Source organism: Periplaneta americana, chromosome 4 (assembly GCF_040183065.1).
Source record: "Periplaneta americana isolate PAMFEO1 chromosome 4, P.americana_PAMFEO1_priV1, whole genome shotgun sequence".
Taxonomy (NCBI): domain Eukaryota; kingdom Metazoa; phylum Arthropoda; class Insecta; order Blattodea; family Blattidae; genus Periplaneta; species Periplaneta americana.
Window position 1 is genome coordinate 193,012,519 of NC_091120.1, and position 19,170 is coordinate 193,031,688.

A 19,170-nucleotide genomic window follows, 5' to 3' on the forward strand; every position below is an offset into this window, starting at 1 on the left:
ATATTGGGTGTTCCATTTAAAATAAGAGAGTTGGAGTTCCGGTTTAACCGGAAGTAGAAAAAAACTCGATAATACCATTATTGAGTTCTTAGTATATTGTTAACCTCACATACCAGGTTTCATATCACTGAACCGTATGCTTCAAAAGTTATTTAGGTGGTGCGTTTAATATTTTAATATTCGATACACTTTTCTGTTTTCTTAACTTAGCAACACTGAATTTGTACAGAAGTATCAAGTGTGGGTAATTTTTGAAAAGCTCTTAATGAGCTTTATTCAAAAATAAAAATATATATTGGGTGTTCCATTTAAAATAAGAGAGTTGGAGTTACTTCCGGTTAAACCGGAAGCAGAAAAACTCGTAATACCATTATTGAGTTCTTAGTATATGGTTATCCCCATATACCAAGTTTCATGTCACTGAACCACATGCTTCAAAAGTTATCCTGTATATTTTGATGTATGTAAAAATCTTGAAGTACAGTTTTGATGCAATGTTTTTTCACAGGATCTTATTATCAATGCCTAAAGATGCCAAACTACAATGCGAAAATGTTAACAATTTAAAATACAATGTAAATTTATAATTGCGTAATTTGCATGAAAGATAAGTCACATGGTTGAATAGCATTCACTTTGAATTTATTACTTGACTTATTGGAACTTTTCAAAAAATAAACTCAAAATATAACTTACGAGATATGTACCGGTACCTTATATGAATTTCACGGAATTCTTCACGCATAGACGGATTGGAATCCTTGGTTGCTCTAGTCTGTAAAGCGCGTATCACTCTTTTCCCAAAATAATCAATTACTTGCTATCATAAACTGATTTTTTCAGGGCTAATACAATTTAATGTCTCTCGTCCTAGCGTCGTGATCTAAGACGTCATGCATGGACGTACGAGTCGAGGAGTTTTCTCATGAAATTTCGGCTAGTGTATGGGACCGGTGCCCAATCAGCATCGTGATGAATTTGGGGACAACGATAGGAAGCGAAATCCGGTTTCGAAAACTATCTATAAAGGCTGGAGGATCATCGTGCTAACCACTTAACAATTACGACACACTGCAGCCATCCGAAAGTTTTCTTCAGATGGTAATTCGCTGATATGCAAATCACAGAAACCTGCAGAAAAGTATATTCTATTATCCGTGTGCTAAAAAGGATAAATGTTCATCTCCCCTCTTGCTTAAAAAAGTCCCTTGTGCAGACGCTTGTATTTCCCTATTTTGACTATGCTGACATTTTACTCACTGACCTTTCCAGCGACAACAAAACGAAACTTCAACGTGCTCATAATTTGTGTGTACGTTTTGTAAGCAATATTCGTAAATATGATCATATTACCCCATCCCTGGAAGCAATAGGTTGGCTTAAACTAGATAAGAAAAGAAATTTACATTCACTTCTCCTTCTCTTCGAAATCTTGAACTCTTCTATTCCTTCGTACCTGTCGTCTCGCTTCACTTACCTTTCTTCCCACCATAATCTGAACACACGCTCTCGCCATGAAACAATACTAACAATACCATCCCATCGCACATCCTCATACTCATCCTCTTTCACAATAGCCCTGCCAAGACTCTGGAATTCGTTACCTGCTATCATCAGGGACTGTCGAAATAAAATTTAATTCAAACACAAACTTACTAGGCACTTGGTCAGTAATTGAGACTCGTCCAGACATGGTTTCTTGTAAATAGTTCTCTTAATCTACCACAAAATATTTCAATATCCGGTAATTTCATCACTATAGAATTTTACAGACTAGGTTCAATTTTTAATTCAGTAAATACAAAAATATTCTTTGTTCTTAACTTCTATGATAAAATGTCTAGCTTTCATTAATCAGGTAATCTTGTCGTACTTTAATTTTTATTGTAATTGTAATTGTAAATTTAATACTAGTTGTAATTTTATTCTTAATATTATAGTTGTAATCCCCTGGTAGAAGGGCAGAGAAGGCCTGACGGCCTTATCTCTACCAGGTTAATAAATAAATACTAAATACTAAATAAATTCATTATCAGCTTCATTTCAATCAGACGCTAGATAATCATCGCAGTTGATAAAGCGTCATAAAATAAACCCATTAAAATGGTAATTGTGATATCTCGAAATTCAAGCTAACAGAATCGCGCTCTTAAATTTGTAGATCAATTAAAAAACAATAATAATGTGCCCTCGTTATATTTCCATAATTTACATTCCAGAAGTACTGAATTCTGCAGCTGTTACGAGTTTTCCTTACTCGCCTCACGCTGTGTAATCTTGCCAAGATCAAGGTCTAAAATAATAAAATGTAATATAGAACAGACACAAGAGTTTGGCGATTATTATGAACGAAAACAGTGACAGTGAAATTGGGGGTTTCTCGATTTACTACACCGGAGAGAATGTTTCTCATGTACTCGCTAATTATGCCCGAAGGTTTGCCGAGGATGTTCCAGGTGTCAGAGTTCAAAACCATCCCACAGTGTTCAATCTTGTTAGAATGTTTGGAGAGAATGGAAGTCTATGAGATAGAAATTGTAGGAGCAGGCGATGTGTTTTGACCCAGGAAACTCTCAATGAAAAACTTCGCATAGAACTTTGAAATTAAATGAAGTATTTTATTTTTGTTTTTAAATTAGGGTGACCAGATTCCCAAAATAAAAAAACGAGACACTTATTAAAGTTGATATGAATCAACAGTTTATCTGAACATTCATTACTACTTGTGTTTGTACAGGTTCATCATTTTATTTTTACTAACATTTTTAATATTAACCTGTCTATACCTTTAGAGACCCGGAAACACCGTTCGCTACCCCCTTCCACGACTGGAGTTCGAGGATACTGGTGTAAAACACAAACAAATCACTTTACTAGGTATAGGAGGGAAGAAAAGTAGTTCATCCATTTACGTAAACTAGGAAATATCGCAATTTTGAGTTCGATAATTTTCATTAGGTTTTTGTTTAATCAAAATGCAGTACTGTCTTAAGAATAAGTGTTTTTACTCACGAACTGAGTTATCCATGCGAACGTATTCATTATGCAGTGTATATTATACTGTCTACAGCACATTAGCGTACAATATAGAGAATGAAGTTAAATTGAAAAATAATCATAATATGGATATTTAAACACATTTTTGAAAATGGTGGCCGTTCATTTCGATACAGGCTTCAGTTCTTTTGTGCATATTATCGCACTATAGACTATTGCATCTAATTCTATTTGCCAGTTTCGTCCTTCGTACTAGTAACTCATGTTGAAATAATTCTGTACTTACTCTATAAAAGAGTACCTTACGTACTGTAAATTCAATCTTCACTTCTGCCCGACCCGCACAGATAAAATTACTCAGACATGCTATCTACTGTCCGTCCAAGTGGTTATGCCGCAGGATCGTAGAAAGGGGGGAAATCACGTGACGGTTAACGAGGCCCTTTTATTTAAGTTATTTTAAACAGTTGTATAATATTACGTAAACGTCAAATTCCTAACAGAAATTAATGTTTACAGAAAAGAGCTAAGACAGCCCAGATTTTACAGAGGGGCGTGCAGAAGCAGGTGGGGGAAATCGGGATGCGACATAGGCAGACGAACAGTACCTGTGCGAAAATATGGTTCAATATTGAAAGCTCTTTTGTCACTGGAAAACGCGAACATATTTCTGGAACGTACTATACTCACTAACTCAGTACTGTTTACTATATGCAGCCTTGATTCTGTCTGGAGGATAGTTGGAACTTCATTAATAGAAGGGGTGGGAGTGAAGTACATTAAAAAACTCAGGTACAATAAAAATTAAAGTAAAAATGAAATGATGTCCCTGTATAAAGTCAGTGAGCAATAAGGTACAGTTTTATTTTCTTTAAAGTAACGAATACTACACTGTTAACAATAACTAGGCTATATGCCTAATAATTATACACAATAGATTAGCATGAATACTTGGCTTAAGTCATCGTTAACCATATTTTTATATTGCAACTAGTCTGGATTAATTAGGTTAACTTAACTGTTTAAAAATACTTCAGGTTAATTGGATCTTACATCATATTCATGTCGCTGTATTCTGAACTTTTTTCATAACAAAATTTTTTGCCTCATATTACCTTTTAACTATTTTAACATTCTCCATGGAGATCAACTGTACAATCAGCATCATATTTCTTTAATGAGCGAATTTACTGTAGAAGTGTTGGCCTTTCCTCCAGGAAACTATAGAAGTCCATGCAATACAGGCCTACATTTTTAAAATGACATTTTGTGATTAGCATGGCCTTCATTGAATTCATTACGGTGACAGTTGATGAACACAAGATAGAATTAATCAATGTTTTACGTGACAATTAAATTAAGAGAAATAGTTATTTATGGTACTTGTGAGGTAAGTGCATCTTTATTGCACGAGTGGAAAGATTTAAGCACGAGGCGTCAGCCTCGTGCTTAAATTACACGAGTGCAATAAAGATCACGCTCACAAGTACCATACGTAATTTTATCCATGACCGTAACGAAAAATTCTGTTTTATAAAAGAAAATATGTTGAAAATAAGTCCTCATGTAATCACATACCATGGCATGGATTTTAGAATCAATACGTTACTAGGTAGGTCATGATGTAGGAGACCATGATTAGTAAAGAATGGTATCTAAGGCGTTGGATAAATAACAAATTATAATTAATTATATATATTTTTTTTTTCACTTTAAACGTGTATTTTCTTCTTTTTGAAGTTTCAGGGATTATTTAGAAGTGTTCACAGGACTAATGTGATTAAAATAATTTCACATTTTACTTCTGTAAAGTTAAGAGGAATATTAAAACTTAATTTATCATCGTGTCTGTTTAGCTCAGTTGGCTAACCCAACTTCGTAGGTTCAAGTGTCCTCGCATCCCAAAAGGTAAATTATTACAAAATTTTAAAAAGATGCATATTAGATGTGGATGCAATGCACAAATTACGACGTAGCAGATAGAGAAAAGAGAAGGAGATTGAGTGTATGTATATTTAAGAAATGGTAATAAAGAAGTAGAGGTAGTGACATCTAGTAACTAATATATTAACTTCTTGAGTAATAGTTGACTGGAAAAGTATACGTGTGTGCCTGGGTACTAGGAAAATACTAATGAGCTGTGGGATAAAGTCTTTATCTCACTAGTGGAATAAAGTAATGTTGAATAAAAGCCTACTTTACAAACGCAAAAGTATTTAGTAAAGGCATGTTTTTCGTTATGGTCATGGATAAAAGAAATATTTCAACAATAATTAAGGTAAACGGGAAACCATTAAAAAAAAAAACGCGACATTTGGTGACCCGAGCATACTTTTCTCGGGACAGGGGACAAGAGGCTGAAACAAAAAAGGGAAAATCCCGTTAAAAACGGGACGCCTGGTCACTCTATTTTAAATTGAAAGCAGTTTCTGTAATAATGAATGACTCTTAACAATTATCTTGCGGGCAGCATGACGAATCCCAGTAGCGCAGCTGGAGATAATGAAAGTGTTGCTTAGCGACAAGAAAATAAAAATGAATAAATAAAAATGGCGCACTCTGCATGTTTACGAGATGCGTTTGAAAAGCTCGTGGCCCGACACATAGATGGCATTGAAAACGTGTCAACAATGTCGCCATTGTTAACGGCCATTTTACATTAGTTCAAGCACGAAAAATCATAATTTTCTGCTAATTACATTTTGTATAGTTTAATTTTGAAGTTAGTGCGCCAAACAGATTGGCAAAAATGAAAAATATCGTTTTGTAATTTAACTTTATGCAATCCTAACATTAAAACGCGCTTGTTAAGACGCTAAAAAATCGTGCACAATTGACCTAATTCTGGCACTGGTGCCAGAAAAGGTTACCTAACAACTAGTATACCATGACATCACCTCTTCGCAATATAATTATTTTATACATCTTACCTCTAAGAAAAAGCTTCAAAATGACATAGAAACGGTTACTTAGCAACCCATGCAATATATTACATCACATCCAGTACTCATGTCTCTACTAAATTATAACATTACATTTTGTAAATTTATAATAGTTTTTTTTTTTACATATTTTAATGTTAGAATTGCATAAAACGTTGTATGTAATACTTGTATAATCTTCATTATAAACACTTGTGAACAGTATTATAAAACAAATTAATAAAGAAATAACATCAGATTTGTAATGATGGGTAGTTTGAAATCATGGTCTATGAAGAGAGAAGTAGCTATGACAACAATGATGTATTAAATGTTATAGCACTGCAAATCGTTTCATAATTTTTAACTTTATGACACACGTTATGTCGTTATAATAGAAGCCATTACGTTTTAGTTGGTATGATAAAGACTTCTTCATTTAATTTATTATATTTCATAGATCATCTTACATTAGCCAATGAAGCTTTAAGATGTGCAACAAGTCAAAATTTTACAAGATTACAATTACAATTTTTACAATTTTACAATTTTGCCATTTTCTACAATTGTTTTACAAGTTTCAACAATAATTTGGCGAGATATAGTGAGATGAGGTGAGGTCCGAGGATTCGCCAAAAGATTATCTGGCATTTACCTTATGGTTGGGGAAAACCTCGGGGAAAAAACCCAACCAGGTAATCAGATCAAAGGGGGTGAAATGAAGTGAGGCCGAGGACTCGCCATAGATCAGGGCTGGGCACCGGGAGCGATTCCAAACTCTAAACGGGGACGCTTAATATTCATCCGTCATGGCATCAACGCTGCGCGGTGTTCGGCGGGGAAGAAAGGGGTTGAAGAGAAGTCATATGGCTCCCAGTGAGAGAGTAGAATCCGCTCTTTGTGCCCAGGCCTGCTGTAGACCATCCGGCTTCAGTCCCACGGCTGGGGGAAAACCTCGGAAGAAACCAATGGGACCAAACGGGGGGATCCAATCCAAGCCCGAGTGCAGCTCCGGATCAGCAGGCCAGCGAGTCTGCCGACTGAGCTACATCGATGGCTCTACTAAAAATATACAATACATAGCCAATCAGATTGTTAAATTTACAAACGTATACGATTATTCATCAGTTGATCTATAAAATATAATACATAACAAATTAATTCAATTTAAGGCATAAACAATTCAATCATTTGAGATATACAGAAACTGATAATACACATCATAAAAATTATTTGAAATTGCAAACATAAACAATTCATCAATAATGCTGGGTAACTTTCGGTGCTGGACCCCGGACTCATTTCACCGGCATTATCACCTTCATCTCATTCAGACGCTAAATAATCTAAGCTGTTGATAAAGCGTCGTAAAATAAACTACTAAAATACAATAAAATTCATCAATAGAGCTATACAGATTACTATTCAATTTAAAGCATATACAAGTCATCAGCCAAACTATACAAACATATTATACAATACAAAGTAAACAGATTGATTCAATTTACAAGCATACTTTCGTTAAGCTATACAAATTTCTACAATTCATATCAAGTAGATTAATTTAATTTATAATCATAAACAAGTTATCATTTGAGCAATTGACTGTTTATAATGCTGAAGGACAAAAAGATTATCATAGGTTATTGTACCATTCCATTATTATTATTATTATTATTATTATTAATATTATTATTATTATTATTATTATTATTATTATTATTATTATTATCTATAACGATTGTGCTTCCCGACATATTAACGTTACACCAGGGAATAGGGATTATAAAGAATGGACACTGAGCGAATTTTCCTGTGTTTTGTTTCTCTGTGCGCCAGCGTTTAGTTCCACTTTCAAGCGCTAGAGGTTAGTGTAATCGAGCATACGCTAAGATAATAATTGAGTATAGAGTTGAGACACAGGATCCAAACATCGCCTACCTTATTGCATAATCCAGTAACGCTTTGCTTCAAATAAATTCAAGTTAACAGCTTTTCCTTATTTCTCAATGACAAAATAGTAGTAGTAATACTTTTTATATTTCAGATATAATAAATTACTTACTTACTTACAAATGGCTTTTAAGGAACCCGAAGGTTCACTGCCGCCCTCACATAAGCCCGCCATCGGTCCCTATCCTGTGCAAGATTAATCCAGTCTCTATCATCATATCCCACCTCCCTCAAATCCATTTTAATATTATCCTCCCATCTACGTCTCGGCCTCCCTAAAGGTCTTTTTCCCTCCGGTCTCCCAACTAACACTCTATATGCATTTCTGGATTCGCCCATACGTGCTACATGCCCTGCCCATCTGAAACGTCTGGATTTAATGTTCCTAATTATGTCAGGTGAAGAATACAATGCGTGCAGTTCTGCGTTGTGTAACTTTCTCCATTCTTCTGTAACTTCATCCCGCTTAGCCCCAAATATTTTCCTAAGTACCTTATTCTCAAACACCCTTAACCTATGTTCCTCTCTCAGAGTGAGAGTCCAAGTTTCACAACCATACAGAACAACCGGTAATATAACTGTTTTATAAATTGTAACTTTCAGATTTTTGGACAGCAGACTGGATGATAAGAGCTTCTCAACCGAATAAAAACACGCATTTCCCATAGATATAATAAATTATATTATAAAATTATGTATCAAATTGGTTTAATATTTGTATATAATATAATATAGGTATATAGTTTTACTTCTCATAAGAGTTTTGTTTTTCCATTTTCACTGCTTTCAAATCATTACATATTTTAATTGTTGTTGGGGTCAACGTCTCAACTCTCATTGTAAAGGAACTCTAGAGTCTAGACATTACAGTTAATGACGGATTTATTATTTTATTTGAGTACATAATGTACCTAGATTTATTAATTATGTGTTATATTTCCGCTGTGTCGACTGCTAGCTGGTGTGATGTCAGCGCCAACTCTAGGGAGATAGCAGAATCTCACGCTCTAGCTGGCTTGAAGGTCATTGAAATCAGTCCGGCTACATCAAAGGTACCGACGCGAAGTGTCCATTGTTTATAATCCCTAGTTACACTATGTGACTGCTCATCAATGGTGCTGCAATAATCTTCTCTGTTCATAAAATAACGAGGTCATTGCAGAATTCTGAATATTTCATATGTACATTCATTTACATTATGAAGAAGTACGTGATAAATATAGATCTTCCCTATTCTCTTTGGTTATGCTCGACTCGTTGAGACACGTTACGTTCGAAGGCGGTGATGAACTTCAAGCCTCGCTTTAGTTGGCTGTTTCGAAGTTGAGTTACAAAGATGTAGATAACCCGTATTAATACGTAAAAAATGTTCCCCTTCAGTTTTATGCTCCCCTCTACGGGACGAGTGGGATTCTCTGAATAAAACAGACGCACATCGCGTAATTACAACTCCGTGGTTTGTTCGAGAAACCTCTCAACTTGATTGCTTCGAGTCAGGGGTGTCCGTCATTGTTACTGAAAGCGAGGAAAAGCGGTAAGTATGAGTTGTGAGTCGGCTTAAAATTTGCCAAAAAAAAAAAATGGACTCAGTTTAAAAGGAAGGAATATCGAACGATTTTTTTCTAACAATAATGAGCTTTAGTAATTTCTTTTGCAGTAGTGGTAAATGCGAAATTAGAGAAAATTTTATCATAAAAATCTTAATAAGTTTGTATTATAGACACACAATTATGACACAAGACGAAATATTAATTCAACATTAGTAGAACCTAAATGTCTCACATCTGCTGGTCTAAAGCATAGCATAAATTTTGGCTCTCGGTTGTACAATACTTTAACTAAATTACACCCAGAACTTCTAACATGTAACCCACTAACATATAACAAGAAAATTAGAAACGTGTTAATATCTTCAATTTGATTAAATAAATTTATAGCCTATGTGCATGAATTAATAAACCTATATTATATTTGTATTCTATAATTTTGAAATATATATTAATCGTACTTTTCACGTGCGATATTATTCTTCTCTAGTGTTAATATTATATTATATAATTCCATTGCAGCTGTAATTATATTTTAGTTCCTATTTTATTTTACTTATTTATTTATATTATTATTATTTTTTATTTTAATATTATATCTGAACTGCGACCGAGCACGAGCGCTGCTCATTCGGTCTCAAATTTTGTTAATACTACTGTATCTTCTTTTTATATTGCTTGTATTATTTTATTTGTATTTCTCTTTGTTTGTTTTTGTAATTATATTTCTTTATTCTGTATATTTGAATTTAAATAAATAAATTTTAAATAAAGAGTTCCCAGATACATCAGAAAGAAATACGTGGGACACCCAGCACGGATTAAAAAGGTTTCGTGTATATTTTCCATCGCGCTTATGTTGTTTTTGAATAAATTAAAACAATACAATTAAGTCAAATTAGATTAAATACTATTAGTGAAAATAAATAAATGTATCAAATTAAATAGAACGTACTCCTTACCAAATATGTTCACCTGAGAATAATAATATCTAATCTTCTTCAACTTGGTGAGGTTGCCAAAGACAAAGAATGTATAAACAGTAACATTTAAGATGATATTTATTTATTTATTTATTTATTTATTTATTTATTTATTTATTTATTTATTTATTTATTTATTTATTTATTTATTTATTTATTTATTTATGTCCATAACAGGGTAAAGCCCCAATTACAATAGACAGTACAGATAAAAAACACAGAATTGCATATAACACGAAAAAAGAGGTAAAACAGATACAAGTGTTTATTACAAATTAAAAATGGAAAAGAGAAGGAAAAAAAAACAAATAGATACCCCCTAAATAAAAGACCCAGACACAGATATAAATGGAAAAACACCAAATAAAAACAAATCAAAAAGAGCCAAGTACAGACATCACAGCCAAAAATGCAAAATGTAGGCGTAGCTATAATTGGAAAATTGCAGAGCAAATACAACACCATGTTAATAAATTCAATATACAGCACTACACAGCAGGCCCAATAGGCTCAATTAATTTATTCAAAAAACTCACCAACAGAGAACATGTGTTTCAAGTAATGCTTTAGATAACTTTTTCTTGTACATATTGTACGATAACGAGAAATCTAAATCCTGTTTATTTGATAGATGATTGTAAGTTCGAAGCATTAATAAAAGTGGAGACATTTTATGAGATAGTGTTTTTGATGTCTCAAATTTGATTTACCAATATTGAAACCAATTAGCTGTAGAAGATCAAGGTTGTGTATTGAGCAATTTATGGTTTTGAACAAATACATTTATTGTGCTCTTATCCTGCGACTACTGAGAGATGGTACATTAAATTCAACCAGCATGGATTCATAAGATTGGAATATGTTGTAACATGAATGTTTTTTCATATATAGCAGTTTTAGGATTTTATTCTGTACTCTCTCTAGAATGACCGAGTGCGAGTGATAGTGAGGGTTCCAAACTAGATGCGTACTCTAATTTACTTCGTATTAAACTATTATATATTTTTAAGACAGTTTCAACATTCCTGAAATCTTTGAGTTTCTGTAGATGAAACCTACCAGTTTGAAGTTTTTGACATTAAACAGTCTTACAAGAAATTTGTTTACAATAAACTGAAATTTACAGTAGGTAATGTTTTACAATAATGAAAATTTGCAGTAAATCAGAAAAATACAGATAAAAGTATAATAAAATGAGAAATTCAACTGTAATTTGAATTGAAGTATAAGTAAAAAAAAAAGTAATATTGCAGAGAACCCTTTACAGCTATAATTGTTGTTGTTGGGACTCCAAATTTGTGAAAGAATGACACAAATTTTTATAAGTCAGACATTCGTACAATAATATTCTGATTTCTTGCAGCAATTGTTTAAGTCCAGTGTTGAATTAAGATCTTTTCCCCCGGGAGGGAGGATTTATACTATACCGGAGGGGGACGTGAAACCGACAGCAAAAGAAACAATAATTCAGACCTTATCTAATAACAGAGGCAGTCTATGTGAAATGGAAAAGAAAAAATAGGGTCAATTAAAGAAATAGAACTTTAATTCATTTATAAGTTATTCAAAAGTAAATTCCCATTTTGAAATGGTAATAGCTTTGTCAAATTTTTGTAGATTCCACAAAAATAAAAACGCCAATTTGTTCGTAAGTAAGTGGGATTTTATTAAAACACGAAAAAATTCAATATGATCATCACCGTGTTGTTAAATAAGAAATGAAGAGTCCACTGCAAGAATGATGGATGTCATTTGGAATACATTTTGCAGGAAAAGCAATTGAAAGTTTGAAATGCTTAGCGCTCAAAGCTTAACTGTGATTTTCCGATCATTAGGTACTGGACAATGACTATCAGTGTTAATGCCATATAACTCTGTATGTACATTCTATATGTCTTAAGCTATGCATTGACAGTCTTGGTTCATTTTCGACAAGAAAGTGACATCCATCATTCTTGCAGTGGACTCTTCAAAAAATAGTATTTCTTCTATCCTATAAACGACATTAGTAAACACATTCCTAGGGATGTTTTCAATGACATCCGATATTGACCGTTTCAGTTCCTCTCATGTAAAAGGTCTACTAAGAAATTTTCTTTTAGGTAACCCCATGACCAGTAGTCAGCTGGATTTATGTCCGGTGACCTAGAAGGCCAATTGTTCGGAAAATGCCTAGTCTGCTAATTACACGATCACCAAATGTGTTGTGCAGTAGTGTTTTTACATTATTGTGTGTGTGAGGTGGAGCGCCGTCTTGCATGAAAACAATGTTTTCTATTTCATGATTCTGTAACGCTGGTATTGCAAAGTCTTACAACATTTGAAAATATCGCTGCCTGGTTACAGTCACTGTTTTTGTTTGTCCATTTTCAATTTCTTCATAGAAATAAGTCCTATTATGAAATGTGACGTAAAGCCACACCAGATACTAACCTTGATATCGTGTAATCCTTGCTGTATAATTGTGTTCAGATTATCTTCTGCCCATATCCTGCAATTATGAGTTTAAAACCTCCGTTCAATTCGAAATGTCTCTCATCTGTCCATTTCTCAATCCATGTAACGTTCGATATCTTCAATGCATATGCATATTGTCTATTACATTCGTAATGGCACTGAAGGAGGCCAATTCGAACTCGTAAAGGTAAAATCATTGTAAAAATTATTAAAATTACTCTCCTACAATTGCCGTTTGCATTCTGAATATTATTATTGTTTATACGAACGTGATACAGTTACCATAGCAACGAAACACGCATCGATAAAAAAAATCCAAACCTTCTCAAAGTAATGGTACCTATATGAAACCAAACTGCTGATACGTACAGAAGATATAGCTGTTTTTTAATAATCTTATACATTTGTTTTAAGGGGCAGGTACACCATTGGCCTGCTAAAATTTAGCGAAATTAATTTTTTTATAACTCAGCTACTATAAAAAATAAATGAAAAAATCTTTTCGTGCTTAATATACATACATTACACTTTATAAAACACTATTCAGAATATTAAAATAGCTAATAATTACCTGTAAAATGATATAAAATTTGTATTTTTTTACAACCGTAAATCATTTACATAGTAAAATATACGGTACAATTAATTAAATATCTGCATGATTCTTTTACTGGAATGTTTTAAAGACCTACATCAATATAATCTAGGATATTTTACCTATTCCTTCAGGATTTTTTTTTCCTCGCTGTTATTCATACTCGCTTTAACATCTTTGGTCATATCGCGAGTTAATCTTTGGTTGAAATCCGAAGGCCTGTGTACCATTGTTGAGAATGGTTCTATTGTTGTGAACTAGATGGCGACTGTATATGTATTACTGATTTGTTATGAATATGATTTCGGTGATGAATGAGGCCGGTGATTTTCAGGGATGTTGTGGCCCGAATTTCCTGGCATTTGCCATACGGTTGAGGAAAACCCCTGAAAAACCTCAACCAGGAAATTCAACCCGACTGGGAATCGAATCCGGGCCCTCTGCGTAAGAGACCAGCATGCTGACCCCTACACCACAGAGGTGGTCAATATTTTTTTTTTCTTAATCAAGAATTTTAGAAAATTTAATATTGAAGGTAACGATTAAGGGAAAAATTATTTCCTGAAGGAATAGGTAAAAGATCCTAGTTAATTCAATTAGTATATTAGTATTATTTTATCTTGTTTTTTGCTATTATTGTAGATGTTTCTGCTGTTAAGGGATATGAATATATTGATGTGGACTCCAAAAGAAACGAAGGAGGGAAGACCCAGACCCAAAATCTCTTGGATACAAGAAATCCTATTTACCATAGACAAATAAATATATACGATGCTTGAGAAGAGGGGACTACGAAAATCGAGAGAAATGCAGGGAGACAAAGAAAGCATAATTTTGACTAAGATTCTGCCTGAGGTGTTGTATTTATCTTACATTAATAAAGCTATACATTCTTTCCTACTTTATGTATGGGCGTTTATATCAGAGAAAATAAACGCACTAGATATAAATTAGGTACTAACTTACATTGTATTATTTGTGGCAAAGTTTTCAATGTCAATTTTATGTTAAGTTGTGGTTCAATTAAAATTTTGATTATAATAAAGTGAAAGGAAGACTAATTGTGGTATTTTGAAAAGAAAAAAATCTGTAGGTGGTATATTATATAAATTTGTAAATTCTTATATACAGTAAAATGCGTGTAAATATAAGAAAGCATAATTTCAGTATTCTAATCTGCCATTAAAACACAACATTTACATACGCACATTTTATCTCATATATATTGTAATCAGTGTTAATTTCACAATATAAGCTATTTATGAACCCTTTTTTAAAATAATGTAACATTGTTGGTCTCTGTAATAGCGGATAATACGAGGCGCATCCAGAAAGTAAGTTTCCCTATTTAAAAAAACACACACTTTCAGGAACACATTTATTGGCAACAGGTACAGTAATGTTTCAACTATTTTTCAACATAGCCACCATCAGAATTGAGACACTTGTCATATCGTGGGATCAACTTTTGTATCCCTCTGTCGTAGAACTCTGCCGCCTGTAAATGGAACCAGCGTGTGACAGACGTCTTCAGCTCTTCGTCGTTGCCAAAACGCTCACCGGAGGACAGGAATTTCTTGAGGTGCAAGAAAACGTGAAAATCGCTGGGAGCAAGATCAGGACTGTAGGGTGGATCATCAAACAACTCCCAGCCAAATTCCGTCAAAACAGCTGCTGTGCGCCGAGCCGTATGTGGACGAGAATTGTCATGGAGAAGCACAACACCTGCAGAAAGCATTCCACGCCTCTTGTTTTGAATGGCACGTCGCAATTTTCGCACTGTTTCACAGTAACGGTCAGCGTTCACTGTTTCACCTCTCGGAAGGAAGTCAATGAGCAGAATGCCCTTCCTGTCCCAGAACACCGTGCACATCACTTTCCGTACCGACAACGTCTGTTTGAATTTCGTCCTGACCGGAGATCCACTATGCCGCCAATGCATTGACTGCTGCTTGGTTTCCGGGGTGAAGTGCGAAATCCAAGTCTCATCACCCGTGACGATCCTGTCGAGGAACTCGTCGCCGTCATCGTGATACCGATGAATTTCAATTGGCGCAATGCTTTGTGCATTAAAGAACTTTATCACCGACCGAACCTCGCAGGCGGCGGGAGAAGGAATAAGAGCTTCCATTTCGGACCACTGCTGCCACGCTACTGGCACCAGGCGGGACCTGTCCGGCTGGCATATGATTGATACGTCATAGATCTGTTACGCATGCGCAATTGACACGGCTAATTACGTTTACTTTCAAGGGGAAAAATCGGGAAACTTACTTTCTGGATGCGCCTCGTACAGATCAGAGTAATATAAATATTTATTTACCTTAGCATTCAAGTTTATTTCTGTGTAGTTTTGTGTTAAATAATGCTACAAGTCTAAAAACATTTCATTTGGATTTTTTTCCGCACTAGAAAATGTTTCCGTAATTCCGCATTGTTGATTCAATCATATTTCTCCGTAAATACAACAGTGATAATTGCGTATGATTTGTTACAGGTCCAGCATGGCGCCATTAAGAAGTAGAGCCTACTATATACACCAGAAGATGAAGTTCCAAAATCATTATGAACTTATTTCTTTTACTTTTCTTCTTATTACCCTTCCTTGCCAATTGTTTCGTCCTTTTTCCGTCCCTTACTCATTTTCAGGTTCTTCTACTCATCATTTATTTACATTTTTTCATTAGTAATTTTTCATCCAGATTGTAATCCTCGACTCCATCATCCTCTTTGCCCTCCTTCCTATAATAATAATAATAATAATAATAATAATAATAATAATAATAATAATAATAATAATAATAATGTTTCTGAGTTATGTGAAAGCAACTTTGCTTAAAATTGAGGTTGATGTAAGAATAGAAAAGGCGATTTTATTCACCAAAGAATAAAGCTTACATACCTATGTAAATAAATAGTGTTTAACATGAAATCAAAATGAGATCATATTGTTCTTCAATAAGGGAAATTTCTCATTCGTTCAATCTCAACTCTATTGCAATTTTAGTTGCCCGACACTACAACTCAACTCAATTTCGATTCAGTGAAAAATCTAATAGTCGCCAATTTACAAGTCTCACAGCGTAGAGTTCTAAACCTCCTGAAGTTAGCGCTAAATTGTGTTTCATTCGTGCCTGTAGATTTAAAATGAATACTATATTTAAGAAAGAAATTCAGTGACACACAAATAAATAACTTTCATTTGTTACATTTCGAAATATACGTTGCCAAAACAGTTGGATCGAAACAATAAATTGAATGCAAGTAACGTGATGATAAACGTTATTATTTTATGAATAACCCTGAACTTGTATTTCAATGTTAACTTATTTTAACAACGTTTTTAAAGTTTCCAGAAGTGTCCTATATAGATTTAATTTGTTACATTTCGAAATAAACGTTGCCAAAACTGATATGAAACAATTGAAAGGAAGTGGTGTGATAGAAAAGGTATTTTGGTGAATAAAATGAAATTTTTATTCTTATGTCAGTTTATTTTAACCACGTTTTAAGTATTTTCAGAAGTAGCCTATCCTGACCGTTAAACAATTCTACACACAAATTGACGCACATATAGACACTTCTTCTCACTTGTATATAACTATGTATATCTATTTATTATTATTATTATTATTATTATTATTATTATTATTATTATTATTATTATTATTATTATTATTATTATTGCTTTCTTTTGTTGCTTTATGCATTGTTGCAAGTTTTCTCTTTATATAAAAAGTTTCAATATTATAGCTGTAAAATAATATTGCTATAATATGGGCCGTATTCATAGACATTTTTAGCGCGGGCTTCCGGTGGATGATCAGCGAACTAACATTTTTCGTATTCATAAACCAGTGTTAGCGATATGATATGATATGAAACTATACAAGTAACCAGTCGATAACCGGGGCTAGTTTAGCACGCTCGTAGCGCGAGCTAGCGGAATGTCTATGAATAGCACCCTATATGTTTAAATTGAATGTAACTTGCAAAAGTTGCAGTATACTTTATTTATTTTATTGAGAAATGACATATTTTTAACTCATACTTTATGGTCATGCATAACAAAGAATGAATTCAGACATAAATGGCATAAATAGTATGTTGTATAAATGTTTACCGTTTTGAATTCCTGTCCTAAATAATGGCTCATTATCTTTGATGTTATTAGTCATAAATAGCGACTTTGTGCAATAGAATTTGATGTTACTTTTCAGTGGTAAAGCGTAGCCCGAGCTGTATCAGGAAGTGCGTGGAGCAGGGAGCCTTGCACCCAATTCAGTGCCATTCGCTATGTTGACAGGAAGCTGCCCAAGAAGGTGAAATTAGTTTATTAGTTTCAATTAGAATAATTGCCTAATTGTTTCCGGGTGAAAAAAGTCTCAAAATATAATTTCGCTCTTATTCCACAGAAAAACGTACATTTCGATTTTTTTTACTTAATTTCGCAGTTTATCGGGGATTTAAGAACTACAGTGATATACTTACCATGCTTTTAAAGATAAAATTACCTATTCTGACCAGCATTTGGGCAAATTTCGCTTTTATCGTAATTGCGAAAATTTATCATCTGTACCAGAGCCTTCTTCAGTTACAAGCCGGACCATGGGTAGGTTTGGCAACTCTGAGTGGAGGTGGGAAATTCTAACGTGATATTGATGTAATTGTGCTTACTCATTGCTTTCGTTGTATGTAACGTGTGTTTTTTCAATATTACTTTATGCACAAAAGTAAGGTCAAGATTCAGAGTAGTGATGTAAATTAGTATGGATTCGAAAGTAGTGCTTTATTGCAGTCAATTAGCTATACTTCAGAATACGGCGTAAGTACAGTACTTACATACAAAGACTGCCACTTAAAATAGTTATAAATAGACTTTGTGGAATTGCCACGAGAATCGTAAGGTTTACTACGCTCGCGGTATAGACTGTATGAGTAGGGGACGTGCAACGGATCGAGTATGCCTCTGATGTAAACACTGAGCAGTATACTACGGTACAATAAATCCTGTATCCTGCATTCAAGAAATATAATGAATGATCGTTGAAGTAGGAAATGTCTAAACATGTAAATACACAATTATTTTGTAGTGAGATATATTAACTCTTAAAATTTAATGTAAGATACTCACATCATCCTTGAATATGTGCATTGCAGTGAAGAGTTACTTACATTTTGAGCGACTGCAAAGTAACCTCCTCCGATGGTCACTTAAACAGTTTTTATTTTGGGAAAATGTACATTCAACATCACACGATGTAATACGTGCATATTTGAAGAACGTGAAGTCACTACTTTTTAGCACACCAACTTCACACGTCTTGTCGTGACGTGATAGTACATCATTTATAGTACGAAGTTGTGAATAGGCAGAATTTTTAGCAATAATGTTTCTCAACTTACATTTCACTTTTTCTGAAATTAGTGATATTTTGGATAACGATTTGTGATACTTTATCCACTATATTGAGGGCTTTTGAGAGTTGTAGTTTAGACGATTCTAACAGGGTGATGCTTTTGGACACGATTTTAAAATTAGAATCAATGAACAGAATATCTTCCAATAGCTGTTCAGAAGGCAATGATTTTACAGCTGCAACAGCGGAACTGTCTGTGCTATCTAATGCATCAATTACCTCCATTATTTTGCCGTAATATTCTGAATAATAATTAACAGCATCCAATCACGTTTTTCAACGGGTCAAGACTGGCTG

The 19,170-nt window shown here is 33.9% G+C and overlaps 1 long non-coding RNA gene across 1 annotated transcript in view; it reads left to right on the forward strand.

Annotated features, from left to right (window-relative positions):
* Positions 1 to 19,170, forward strand: part of LOC138698543 (uncharacterized) — a 46,497-nt gene that overhangs the window by 25,417 nt on the left and 1,910 nt on the right. The window contains exon 2 of the long non-coding RNA XR_011331887.1: positions 14,096 to 17,775. This is a non-coding gene — a long non-coding RNA (uncharacterized lncRNA). The remainder of the gene's footprint in view (positions 1 to 14,095; positions 17,776 to 19,170) is intronic.